The sequence below is a fragment of the Procambarus clarkii genome, chromosome 3, assembly GCF_040958095.1.
Source record: "Procambarus clarkii isolate CNS0578487 chromosome 3, FALCON_Pclarkii_2.0, whole genome shotgun sequence".
Taxonomy (NCBI): Eukaryota; Metazoa; Arthropoda; class Malacostraca; order Decapoda; family Cambaridae; genus Procambarus; species Procambarus clarkii.
Genome location: NC_091152.1, coordinates 42,194,572 through 42,208,023, shown reverse-complemented (window position 1 = coordinate 42,208,023; position 13,452 = coordinate 42,194,572).

The following is a 13,452-nucleotide window of genomic DNA, read 5'->3' as shown; positions in this document are numbered from 1 at the left end:
GTCAAAGTCTGCATTATTTAAAATAGTGTCATTAATATTTCGTTTATTATTCATCTCCATTCAAATCTTTGCCTTTGTGATGCTGCGGGAAACAGATGAGATAACTACTAGAATACAGGGACTGTGTCGTGTAGCACAGTGGTGGCATATTTTCATTGTAAACTGACTAGTTTACAATATAAATATCTAAACAGAACCAAATCCCTAGATTACATGCCACATCTAAGCCCTTATATCCAAGAAACAATTGAAACTGTTGAGTCATTACTCCCACGAGGGCTCCGTCTCAACAGCCACTTTACTAATTTTAATATTCTAAAGTAGGTGGCGCTACTTTGATCATGTACCACAACGTCCCACCGAACATTATGAAACTTCCCGCTCACAGGGTAAACTATTTCCAACTCGTGCACATTATATTTTTGTTTTTGTAAAAGAATAAAATAAAAGTGACTCAAATCGCCGAACTGTACACAAAGAATGTAGCACGTACAGATTACGTGCAGGTAATTACGTGCTGTAATCTGTACAGCACGTACAGATTACAGATTAAGATAATCAATCATGGAACCCAGCGTTACACCCAGATACAAACAAGTGGGCCAAAGACACACTGGCACCAAACAATATAATCGAAGACAAAATTTGAAATACTGACAAACACGAAATATTGGCAATTAATCACAGATATATGCATTCGTAAATGAGCTGACTGAAAAGCTATTATATATATATATATATATATATATATATATATATATATATATATATATATATATATATATATATATATATATATATATATATATATATATATATATATATATATATATATATATATATATATATATATATATATACTGTGACGGTAAAGCGTTGGTGTTCGGCCGTTTCAAAAGCTAGGGGCAGGGCCTCGTCACATTATAGAAAAAAAAAGAAAAAGCTGGAACTTTCGTCTGTGGTAAGGTAATGGGAAGACACACAAAACACAAGTAAATTAACAATGAAATTTTTAATTACTTTAGAAAAACAAGACATGAATAAAGTTAAGCATAAAATATAAAAGACAAGTCAACAAACAAAATAATATGAATAATCACTGGCAAATGAAAATTTACGTTAAGACAAGTGAGTTACAGTGATAGCAAAATAAATATGAATGGAGCTGGAATATTGGCTTCGAGCTGCCACCTCCCTTAGTACACGAAAGCCAAGGCTTAGTCTACCAGCGAGAGATGTCAACTGCAAGGAGCACTGAGATATTCTGACAATACTGAAGCACTGCAGCCCAGACATCAACTTGTGGCGGAGGGCAGGTGCGACGGGACACCAGCCAATCAGCGACAGGCAGGCAAAGGACAAGCAGTTTGCTGTTTACGGTGGCGGTAACTAGCAGGTGTCACTGTGTGCTGGGTACGATTTGCTCTCTGGGCAAAACGTTTGGCGATACTTGCTGGACGTATCTTCTATATTATCTTTTGTTTTTACGTACTTTGTAGGGAAGAGCAGGCTCAATCTCTCTTGAAAGAGATTATCGTCACAATACATATATATATACAAGCAGCCTTGTACCCTGCATGTAATCAATATTGTAACATTTTGTGTGTAATGACATTTTTTTCGGAATGTCCCAGATTATGTCATCATTGTTTGTGAACACCAGATCTAGAATATTTTCATTTCTTGTTGGCTCTGATATCTGCTGGTTGAGTGAAAATTTGTCACAGAATTTTAGTAGTTCTCATATCTGTGGTTGGTTATGTCCTGATAGATTTCCTCGTATAATATTATTGTTTGCTATTCTCCATCTTAGATTAAGCAAGTTGAAGTCACCTAGGAAGATAGAATCAGGTATCGGGTTCTCCAAATTATCAAGGCTGTTCTCTATTTTGTTTATCTGTTCTGCGAATTACTCGGCCGTTGCATTTGCCTGGTTGTATGTTAGAATAATAACTAAGTTTATTTTCTCTATTTTTACTACCAGTACCTGTACCACCTCATTTGTAACGTTAAGGAGCTCCGAGCATACAAGGTCTTCCCTAATATACAGACCCACTCCTCCATGTGATCTTATTACCCTATCACACCTGTATAGATTATATCCTGGTATCCAGATGTCACTGTCCAACACTTCCCCTTCATGGGTTTCTGTGAAAGCTTCAAATACTGCATTTGACTCAGTGAAGAGGCCATTTATGAACTGTACTTTATTGTTTGTTCTTGTTTTTAGTTCTTGTATGTTGGCAAAGATGAATTAGGTTACTCTACTATGGATAGTTTGACTGGGAGACTTTTTTTGGCAATCCCATTATGCGTGGATATATTGAGTGTGTTCTGACCAGTGCTGATTGCTGTTGGGCAGTTGCCTGTCGTAGTTGTAGTTCCTTTTTGGTGTGTAATTGTATCTGGAATTCTGGTATGCAAGTAGGTCTGGCATCCAGTTCAATAAATTCTCTATGCTCCTCCTTTTGAAATCTCTTTTGGTTTGGTATAAAAAAAAAAATTATTGAGTTTCCTGCAAATTCATTATCCTGCTTGCCACTCTTTATGTAACGTTCTGAGCCTTTCACGTGAAAGTATGGACAGCTGAGGTCATAGCATTTTCTGTCCTCGAGTGAGGTTTGGCACATGTCAGGATGGAAAAACCTACATGTTGATCCAAATCGACACTGACCTTTCCTAAGCATATTTAAACATTTTTTGAGATGGTGGTAACTGCATTCTAATCCTTTCTTATTACCAGCATATCTATGTCTGCATATGCCCTATGCATAAAATTTGCATAAGTCTGTCCTGGTCTGACTCGCTCTATCGGGGACCCTTGTAGTGTCTGTACCTATCAAGCTGTGAGTGCTGTCTGTTACACTTTCTTGTCTACTGTCGTCTACATCCTCGCCTACTGAGTCAGAGTTTACAACTTCCTGAGTTTCTGCATCAGTTTCCTCCCTGACTATAGCCTCCGCCCCTGGTATATTAGAATTATTGTTGTTCGTCTATATATAATTCAGAACGGTTTCTGGATGGCTGGTCGGCTTTCAATGAACGATGTTTTCCGGTCATGCGTCATGTTATCTAGAAGGTTTTTCAGGATATTCCAAGATGGCAGGTCATCTTAACACACCCAGAGCAAGTGGCCAGCTCTCATTGCCGTGGTGTTACTCCTGTACAAGCAGAATGAAATCTATTCTTACAGATATAACATTCAAATCCCGTTGCCTTCGACTTTAAGGCGTTATTACAGTGGCCGCAAATTTGTTTGTTTACTCCCATTTTGCCTTGTTTTGCTGTATATATATGTATTTATAATATTATATGTATACAGTATATTTATAATATTATATATGTTTATTTGTTCTACGTTATGGAGAGGTACTTATCGCAGGGTGGAGGGTGAGGGTCCCAGTGTACGGTGGAGGGTGAGGGTCCCAGTGTACGGTGGAGGGTGAGGGGTCCCAGTGTACGGTGGAGGGTGAGGGTCCCAGTGTACGGTGGAGGGTGAGGGTCCCAGTGTACGGTGGCGGGTGAGGGTCCCAGTGTACGGTGGAGGGTGAGGGGTCCCAGTGTACGGTGGAGGGTGAGGGTCCCAGTGTACGGTGGAGGGTGAGGGGTCCCAGTGTACGGTGGAGGGTGATGGGTCCCAGTGTACGGTGGCGGGTGAGGGGTCCCAGTGTACGGTGGAGGGCGAGGGTCCCAGTGTACGGTGGAGGGTGAGGGTCCCAGTGTACGGTGGCGGGTGAGGGTCCCAGTGTACGGTGGAGGGTGAGGGTCCCAGTGTACGGTGGAGGGTGAGGGTCCCAGTGTACGGTGGAGGGTGAGGGTCCCAGTGTTCGGTGGAGGGTGAGGGTCCCAGTGTACGGTGGCGGGTGAGGGGTCCCAGTGTACGGTGGAGGGCGAGGGTCCCAGTGTACGGTGGAGGGTGAGGGTCCCAGTGTACGGTGGCGGGTGAGGGTCCCAGTGTACGGTGGAGGGTGAGGGTCCCAGTGTACGGTGGAGGGTGAGGGTCCCAGTGTACGGTGGAGGGTGAGGGGTCCCAGTGTACGGTGGAGGGTGATGGGTCCCAGTGTACGGTGGCGGGTGAGGGTCCCAGTGTACGGTGGAGGGTGAGGGTCCCAGTGTACGGTGGAGGGTGAGGGTCCCAGTGTACGGTGGAGGGTGAGGGTCCCAGTGTACGGTGGAGGGTGAGGGGTCCCAGTGTACGGTGGAGGGTGAGGGGTCCCAGTGTACGGTGGAGGGTGAGGGTCCCAGTGTACGGTGGAGGGTGAGGGTCCCAGTGTACGGTGGAGGGTGAGGGTCCCAGTGTACGGTGGAGGGTGAGGGTCCTTGTGTACGGTGGAGGGTGAGGGTCCCAGTGTACGGTGGAGGGTGAGGGTCCCAGTGTACGGTGGAGGGTGATGGTCCCAGTGTACGGTGGAGGGTGAGGGTCCCAGTGTACGGTGGAGGGTGAGGGTCCCAGTGTACGGTGGAGGGTGAGGGTCCCAGTGTACGGTGGAGGGTGAGGGTCCTTGTGTACGGTGGAGGGTGAGGGTCCCAGTGTACGGTGGAGGGTGAGGGTCCCAGTGTACGGTGGAGGGTGAGGGTCCCAGTGGGGTGTACAGTTGACACGGTGTTGTCCCGGGCCGCGGGCTGGATGCCGTCAGTTGTCAGTTACATGAGTTATAACACTGATGATATATTAATTTGCCTGTATTACCATAATGGATTTTCTGCTTAATTTCCGACTTGCAATGCTATTCACTTTAGTACTAATTCCTAGATCCACATCTATATATTCAACATTATGTTTGTAACTCATCTGCTATGTAAGTACTTTTACCTGAATAGTTTATTTTTATATTTTTATTTTGATGAATGCGTCAGGAGAGGACGGCCGCTGGTTAAGCCTACCTAGTGTGAGAACGGGTTGTAGTGTGACGACGGGTTGCTTTGTGACGACGGGTTGGGTTGTGAGTCGCGTGTAAAATGTTTTAATGTTCGTAAACAGGGAGTTTAACGGCTAGATTAATGAGTACTTGGCCTTTGTTTATGAGGACGGGCTGTGACTTGACCCGCGGAAGTAAAGGGCTCGGGTCTTCCTCTCAAGATGCGAATGAGCACACTCAACCACCCATTGGAAGAGAGGTGGTGTTTCATCACTGTTTCTCCTCAAAACATCGGCCAAACGCACCACTCGTGTTGTGTTTTCCATGCGCACCTTCCCTAAAGATTTCTCCCACGTAATTTTAAAGCATGTAATTCAGTCCTTCCTCAAAAGCACGTCCTCATAAGATCGTTCTCGAAAACAACGTCCTCATGAAACACGTACTCATAAGCTCGTCCTTATAAGCCCGTCCTCATAAGCTCGTCCTCATAAGCTCGTCCTCATAAGCTCGTCCTTATAAAACACGTACTCATAAGCTGGACCTCATAAATCCTTTCTATTAAACATCGACGGACTACTCATCCAAGCTTCCACCGACCCCAAAGACACATTTGTTAAATGAACAAATCCACAAGGATGCATCATGCAACTGTGATTTCTGTGTGTAACACATTTGTTAATTTGTATGTTCTATATACGCAAAAACGATGTTTACGCGAATAGAAATGAACGCTTTGTATATTAAATATTTTTAATAAATAGGACTATGAAAGTCTAGTTCAGGTGTTATAGTTTTGTAGGTAATTATGCGTATTTGCAGAACGCGGGAGGAGCCTTTGTCAACCGATCCTAAAGTAATTTTGAGCTGTGACCGTCTTCAAGTCGTATTTCAACCCGTCCTCGACTCACGTCCATTACATCCAGCGGTCGACCCCACAGACGCATTCATAAATTTTAACATGCTGTTAATTAAAAAAAAAATTCTGATATATAAATTAATATTATAATATATTAGCATATTGTGCATATATAGGCATAGGTTAGGTTAGCTGAGATGTTTAGGTTCTGTTGGCGAGTATTTATATTTGTAGTACGTGGGTGAAGCATTTACAGCGTTGTGGTTCGAACAAAATTCGTCAGTGAAGCACTTGTTCCGGAAGTGTTGGAACGTCAGCAGTTATGAGTCGTGTGTAAACCGCTTTTCATTAATAAACAAGGGGGGTTTGGCGGGGGCATGGAATCACTTTTGGGTCTTTATTTGAAGGACGGGCTGTTTATAGAATTATTGTTCGAACATAGGACGTAAGCGAAGCGCTTGTTCCGGAAGTGTTCGGACGTCATCAATTGTGAGGCGTGTGTAAACCGCTTTTCATTTCAACCCGTCCTCGACTCAAGTCCATTACATTCAGCGGTCAACCCCACAGACGCATTCATAAATTTTAACATACTGTTCACTCAAAACGGGAATTTTCTCAAGTATAAATTAATATTATAATATATTAGCATATTGTGTATATATAGGCATAGGATTGGTTAGGTTAGGTGTTTAGGTTCTGTTGGCGATTATTTGTATTTGTAGTACGTGGGTGAAGCATTTATAGCGTTGTGATTCGAACAAAATTCGTCAGTGAAACACTTGTTCCGGATATGTTCGAACGTCAGCAGTTGTGAGTCGTGTGTAAACCGCTTTTCATTCATAAACAGGGGGGATTGGCGGGTGCATGGAATCACTTTTGGATCTTTGTTTGGAGGACGAGCTGTTTCATTCATAAACGTGGGGTTTGACGGCTGGATTAGATCCAAAGATCCAAAGAGCTTGGATCTTTGTATGCGAGGACGGGCAGTATGACCAGGTGTATGAGCGCGTTGAAAAGAAGACTTTGAGGCCTTAACTTGCGAGCGTCAGTTCAGTATTAGTATTGAGTAAGGTGGCAGACGGATATACTGTGGTGAGTGACACCAAACGCGTCATGAGGAATATAAACACTACTGTTGGAAAACTGGGATAAAAGTATTCAGTCAGTGTGACTGGATATTGAAATATTGGCAAACTTTTGGCGTGTTGTTTATAGTCTGTTGACGTGACATTAAATTGGTTTTATAATGGATGCGGACACTTCAAACACTTGTTCTGTGCTTAGCAATGTCCGTGAAGTGTGTTGTGGATATCGGTGAGGCAAACACCAGGGCAGAACACGCGGTAACTGCTGTACGCGGCGAAGGACTTACTCGGGATAGTTTAGTGATTTACAGGAAATATTAGACGAAGGTAAGCCATAACCGCTGTGGCAAAATTACGTGCGTGTCGGTGCCTCTTAATTCTTTCGTGCAGTGTTTCTCGTCTTGTGCTGAAATATTACGTCCGCTTGATATATTTGTGTGAGTGTGTCGCTGGCAACGCTGTCAACCACTTGTCCTGCCTCGCCTCACTACACCAGCTACTCCAGCGCCTTATCCGTCAAGACAAGAGCTCCAGCGCCTCACCGTCAAGGTAAACAACATGTTGATGATCAAACATCACCTTTACCTGCGTTGCTTATATATGTGGATTAAAATATGATTATTAATGTGGTATATCAGAATTTTATTGTATAAAATTGTGTCAAAAAGAATATAAATAATTCTCGTGACATTTCAGGTAAGTCATCGAGGGACAGACATCCACCAATCTTGAAGGTATGTAACAATTTCCTTCAGTTTCCATTGTTGCCATATTATGATGTGTGGTAATTAACTACACCTTAAGGAAAGTCGGACAACAAAGTCACTTCATAAACAAAGACAAGGCTGTGACGTCGAGGGGGACCGTCCGGGGGACAACGTCACCAGAGACACAATGTCTCTGGTCACTATAGTGTCAGTGTAAGCTGGGCTTATTAGGGGGAAAAGGGAGGGTCGCCAAGCGTCGAGTCCCAGAAATCGTAGTTGTAGGGGAGTAAAGGGGCCCCAGAGTGAACGATTCCTGGGGTACAGTCCTGTGTACTGGGTGTGTGGAGGGGCACTTGTCACCTGAACTACGTCCAGCAAGCAGTGACACGCTCCCTGGCCAACCAGCAGTGAGCTGGCCGGACAGTTTTCGTGAAGGACTGAGCCGGAGGTCCCTGTAGACCAGTCTGGTGAAGGGAGCACCAACACACACAACGGGGTAACCCCCTGTTGACCGACCACCTGTTAATTTGTTTGGTCTCTCAGGAATCTGAAGTATTGGCAAACATTTACTTTGTTATAAGCTTCTAAGTGTAAAGTAAGAACTAACTGTAAACTTGTTCCCAGAGGAACACAATGTGGAACAGTGGATAAATTCTCCTAATTGTATAACACCAAAACTGCGGCAATTATATACACTGAAGGAGATGTAGCAAACTGTGAAGTTCTGTAAGGCTACAGTACTTCCAGAGGTGACTGGTGCTGCTGGTGGGTGTAGTGACTGGTGAGGGTGTTGAGGAGAGCAGAGGTGACTGTCACTGCTGGTGTTTGTTGAGAGACGTGTATTCGTCAGTGAACAATGGAGAAGCGCTTGATGAAGTCTGGGCCTCGGTTCAAGGCTCGGTAAGGAACCTTAAACATGGGACTCGCAGGTGGAGTGGGTAAGATTGGAGTTACAGCGTAATGGACAAAGTGGGAAAAGTGTAAACCTTTAGATAGGATCGTGAGAGAGAAGAGCAGATCTCCAGGTAGAAAGGTAAGTTAATTGGAGGCTTTTAGGTTGGTACACAATAGAGGAGATAAATCCTTCAAGATACAGCGTAAGAAGAAATTGTTATGACTCTAAGGTAAATGATAATTGTGTCTTACAGAGGACTATGGACAGCTTAGTGCAGGGATGGGCAGTCTTTGGCACGCGTGTCTAATGTGGCATCCCAGTTCCTTTTTTTCTGGGACTTGAAACTACGGCTCACTTTAAACAAATAAATATCAAACGTCTTTGCTGAGTTGGTATATTTTAACATAATAAAATACACTTTTACTAAGTCGAGTGATATCAAAGACAAATACAAACATTGACAGCTGTTTTAGTAATAATATGTAATAAGAAAATTAAACAAACCTGGCCTATCCAAGCCATGTATCTCTGCGATATACTGTCGTTCAGGGTTTGTACCCGTTCAGTTGTTGCGTCGTTTGTATCGTTACGTCCAAAGTGATTAGACATCGTGTGCCTCCTTAACCATCATTATAGGTACCTTTACACGTGTACTCATTTATGGTTTACTCTCCTATGAACCAGTTTCATAGGAAATTGTAGTTGTATGTACAGAGTTATTATGATGAGATTTTCTGAGTTGTATAATTTTTAAGCATTACTCATTAGGAATTAATAATTATTTAAAGGATATCTTTAATTTAGTTTTCATTATGCTTTAGCCAAGTAAAATTGGAAATGGGACTGTTCACTGTAATATACCAAAAAGCTTTAGAAGAACTTTGGCTGATGGATGATTTAAAAACCAAAAATAAAAATCTAAATTATTGCTTACTCCTCTACTGATTTTAAAAATTGCAACTTTAAATTGTGAGGCTGTAAATTGCAGCGAGAATCCCCCTTAAGGACTAATACAACATATCCACACTATCAACAGCGTAGAGCGACGTTTAAGGCAAAATTCCGTTAATAATTTTACATTTCATTTAATCTGAAATGACTTAAGGTATTCACTAACAAATCACATTAATGTGATGAATCAGTAAAAAAATCAATAGAAACCATTATGATGATTCGAACCTGCACACTGCCCTGGAAACACAAACCGAAATTGTCTCTATTTCCCGCTTGTTACAACTTGTAATAAAATTGTTACGTCTTGGCTTAACGTGTTTATGACGTATTAGAACGTTGTTACAACTTGCTATTGTGAGATTTTTTATCTTTGACAATTATCAAAAGAATTAAGTCCTATTGATGTTACGTTAATCGCAACTGCCTCGCAAGAGAGGCAGACCTTAAACAGCAAGAGCTGCCAGTGGCAGATATTTAATCTTAAAGCCTAAGATCATAGGACCGCGGGAGCAAACCGCCAGGCGGCACCACTCGGGTAACACCTGTCACTTAGGTCGCTGGCTCCTCCTAGTTGACAAACTAATAAAGGGTAGCCGACAGATTCTCACTTCGTTATTTATAGAAGTGTGGTGCTGTGCAATGGACTCGAGCTTTAGATACAGACTTGATATGAACATAAGAAGGCAAAGCGTTGCAGAATATGAAATGTGGGGCAGTAATATTGGAAGGTTTGACGTAAACGACCGTTTTCTATAATATACCCCCCTCCCTGTTCAGCTCGTTGTTGTCGTGAGGGGGGGCTTGGTGGGCGGCTGCCAGAGTGTGATGCTCCTTGGGACAGTCCTCTGTCCTCCTGTAGCCTTGTGCTCCTGCTGCTGTCCTCTCTAATTGTGCTGAACGACTTTTCCTTCTGTTTCGTTTTTCTCCCCCTCTTCTCCTATCTACTTGTCGTTTCCTGTTGACCTTTTGCTTGTTTTGGTTATTCCTTTGGACTTCTTCTATCTTGACAACGTCTTGAGCGAGGGGAACCTTTTATTGTCAATCCCCCTTTCGTCACTGAACCTGATCTCGTCGGACTGACGGTTCTTATGGTGGCGTTTGTGGGGCGTATACTCACGACGCACACCTAGGTGGCCCCGGCATGATCGGCGATAGCTTCTTGTTGGGTGTCCTGCCTCTAATTGTGGCTCCATGGTGGGTATGGGGACACATTCGTGGATAAATTTGTCTCTCTTCATATATATGTCGTTGAATGTTCCTCTTTTACCTTCTCAGGCTCGTGGAGTGGGCGACCAAGGCCCCGAGTCGGCCTGTATTGGAAGACTGGGCTCTGTAGTCCCCGCTGCGTTGGGCCCCGACTTTGCTCCTCCTTTGACCCTCCTGACATCTTCCCCTAGCTCCCCTCCCTCCTCTGTGGTTCGGTCGAGCCTCAAGCCCCAGTGGTGACCACTTCGTCACCTGGCACGGCTAAGTCTCTCAATGTGACTACTGCGCCTTTTAACCCCCTCTCTCTCTGGGGGTTCTCAACGCCATCCGCGCCACAGCTGCACTCGCTCGATTCCTTCCCGTACTGATGCTTATCAGGCCTTGTTTGGTCCCGCTTCATGGGCCAAGTACTTTGATCTCCTCCCTCTTGATTCTGCGCCTTCTGACAATTTCTCCCTTCATCGGCATCATGTTGATTCCGTGGGTGCCTCTGTTACCTTCAACCCCACTCGTCTCGGTACACGTGTCGTTGCTGCTCTTTCTCAGGATGCAGCTTCCCGCTTGGCTGCCTTATCCTGCCTTGGCAAGATCCCTGTTCGGGTCTCAAAGAACGCTCGGTTGAATGCCAGTGTTGGCACTGTTCTCCTCTCGCCCCATGTTGCGACTGGTGTTCGGAAGCTGCAGGACTGCCACGATGATATTCGGCATATTCTCGATGCCCAGGGCCATTCTGTCCTCCAGGTAGACTCGTTTACTCGTCCCCCTTGTGATCGTTGCCGTCAATCCCTTCGGGTTCCGAAGATTGCCTTTGATGGTAGGACCCTTCCACCCTCTGTCATTCTTGCTGGTGCCAGGTGCTCTCTCCAGGAGTACATTCCTTCTCCTAGGCTCTGTAACAAGTGCTGGAGGTTTGGGCACGGTGGCCTCCACTGCTCAGGGACTGTCTCTCTCTGTCCTTTGAGTGGGGGCGAAGATCATTCTACAACCCGTTCTCGCAAATTTAGTAAGTCAATATTGACTTATTAGTTGCGTGCATAGGTGACATACTAAACATAATAGTTTCCCTTGAAAAGCTTCATAGAAAACACCGATCTTACCTAACCTACTTAGTATGTTAAAATAAGCATCTTATAGCTTCGTAATTACAATTGTTACTTAACCTATTATAGGTATAGGTTAGGTAATAATTGTAATTACGAAGCAATAAGATGCTTATCTTAACATACTAAGTAGGTTAGGTAAGGTCGGTGTTTTCTATGAAGCTTTTCAAGGGAAACTATTATGTTAAGTATGTCACCTATGCACATATTTAATAAGTCAATATTGACTTATTAAATTTGCGAGAACGGGTTGCATTCTAAGTCGGAGTGCACTTCTCCCCAGGCTCGCTGCCTCAACTGCGGTGAGGCACATCCTACCTTCTCCTGTGCGTGTATCCATTACAAGCTTGAGGCAGCCGTCCTCACCTTGAAGCACCGGGAGCGTTTATCTTTTCCTGAGGCGAGGCGCCAGGTTCGCTGGCTCCCACCTTATGCTAACGTCTCTTATGCTCACGTGTTGCTCTCTTCCTCTCCTCGTCCTTCCCACCCTCCTCAGACTCACAACCGTTTCTGGGCCTTGGACCCTGATACGCCCACTGCCCCTTCCTCTGTTCCTTTGAGTTCTGTCACGAATGGTTCCCCTCCTGGTCCTCTGTCTGGGTTTCCCCTTCTTTCTACCCGGTCTGTCATGTTTCCTGTGTCTTCTTCCTCGTCTCCCTCCGATCCTCCTTCCCATCCTTCTCCGTCTATTGACTCTCCCCGCAGCCTGTCAGTGCAGGCTGATGTTCATCGCTCTCGTACTGGCCGTCGTGTGTGCTCTCGTTCAGCCTCTCCTATTGAGACACTGGAATCCGTTACCCAGTAGGTAGTTGCTGGGACACATGTCTCTTTAAGTCAGAAGCGCAAGCCTGGCTCCTCTCCTTCCTCCTCCCCAGCGGGTAAGAAGGCTTCGCTTTCTTCCTCGGCCCCTACTTCTGCCTCTATCACTCCTTGCCCTCCCATTTCGGTGGTTGTGCCCCCTGTTCCTGCTATGGAGGTTTCTTTGGCCCCCGCTTCCCTCTCGGTTGCTGCCCTTGCTGAGGTGCGCTCCCCTCTTTCTCCCCCCCCCTCTTCCTGCTGCTGTCCTTGACTGCTCCTCTCGGTTGTCTCCTCCTCTTCCTCCTCCTCCTCCTCTGGGCCCCGCCCGTCCGCCTCTGGTCTATTCTCCCGTTTCCTTTCCTCCGTCTTTGCTCAGTTTACCCATGCCCTCTAACCCTGACTTTGCTGACCCTGATCTTCTTTAATGTGCTATGTTGCTCTTTCGCCTTTGTTTCTTCCTTGTCTCTGTTGCTGTCCTTTCTCTTCTCGTCGATGTCTATTCTTCAATGGAACGTTCGAGGTTATTACGCCAATTTCCTTGAACTCCAACTTGTGGTTTCGCAATTTTCGCCCCTTTGTGTCTGTCTCCAGGAGCCGATGCTTGGTGCTCGTCCTGGTCGCTTTCGTGGCTATTCCTTTCTCTCCCCCCCTTCCAGCTGTTGCTGGGGCTCCTAACTCTTCTGCTCTCTTGATTTGCTCTGATGTTCCCTTTGTTCCCTTACTTTTTCCTTCGCCTCTCCATTGTTCTGCTGCTCGTATCTTTGTGGGGAAATGGTACACCGTTTATTCCATTTATCTCCCCCAGAATGTCCCGCTTTCTCTTCCTGATCTGAAACACCTTCTGGACTCCTTGCCGGAGCCTGTGCTCCTGCTGGGTGATTTCAATTATTGTCATTCTCCTTGGGGTGATGTTCTGACGAACACCCGGGGTCGCCTTCTTGAGCCGTTTATCCTCTCTTCTTCCCTGTCTATTCTGAATTCTGGCGAGCCCA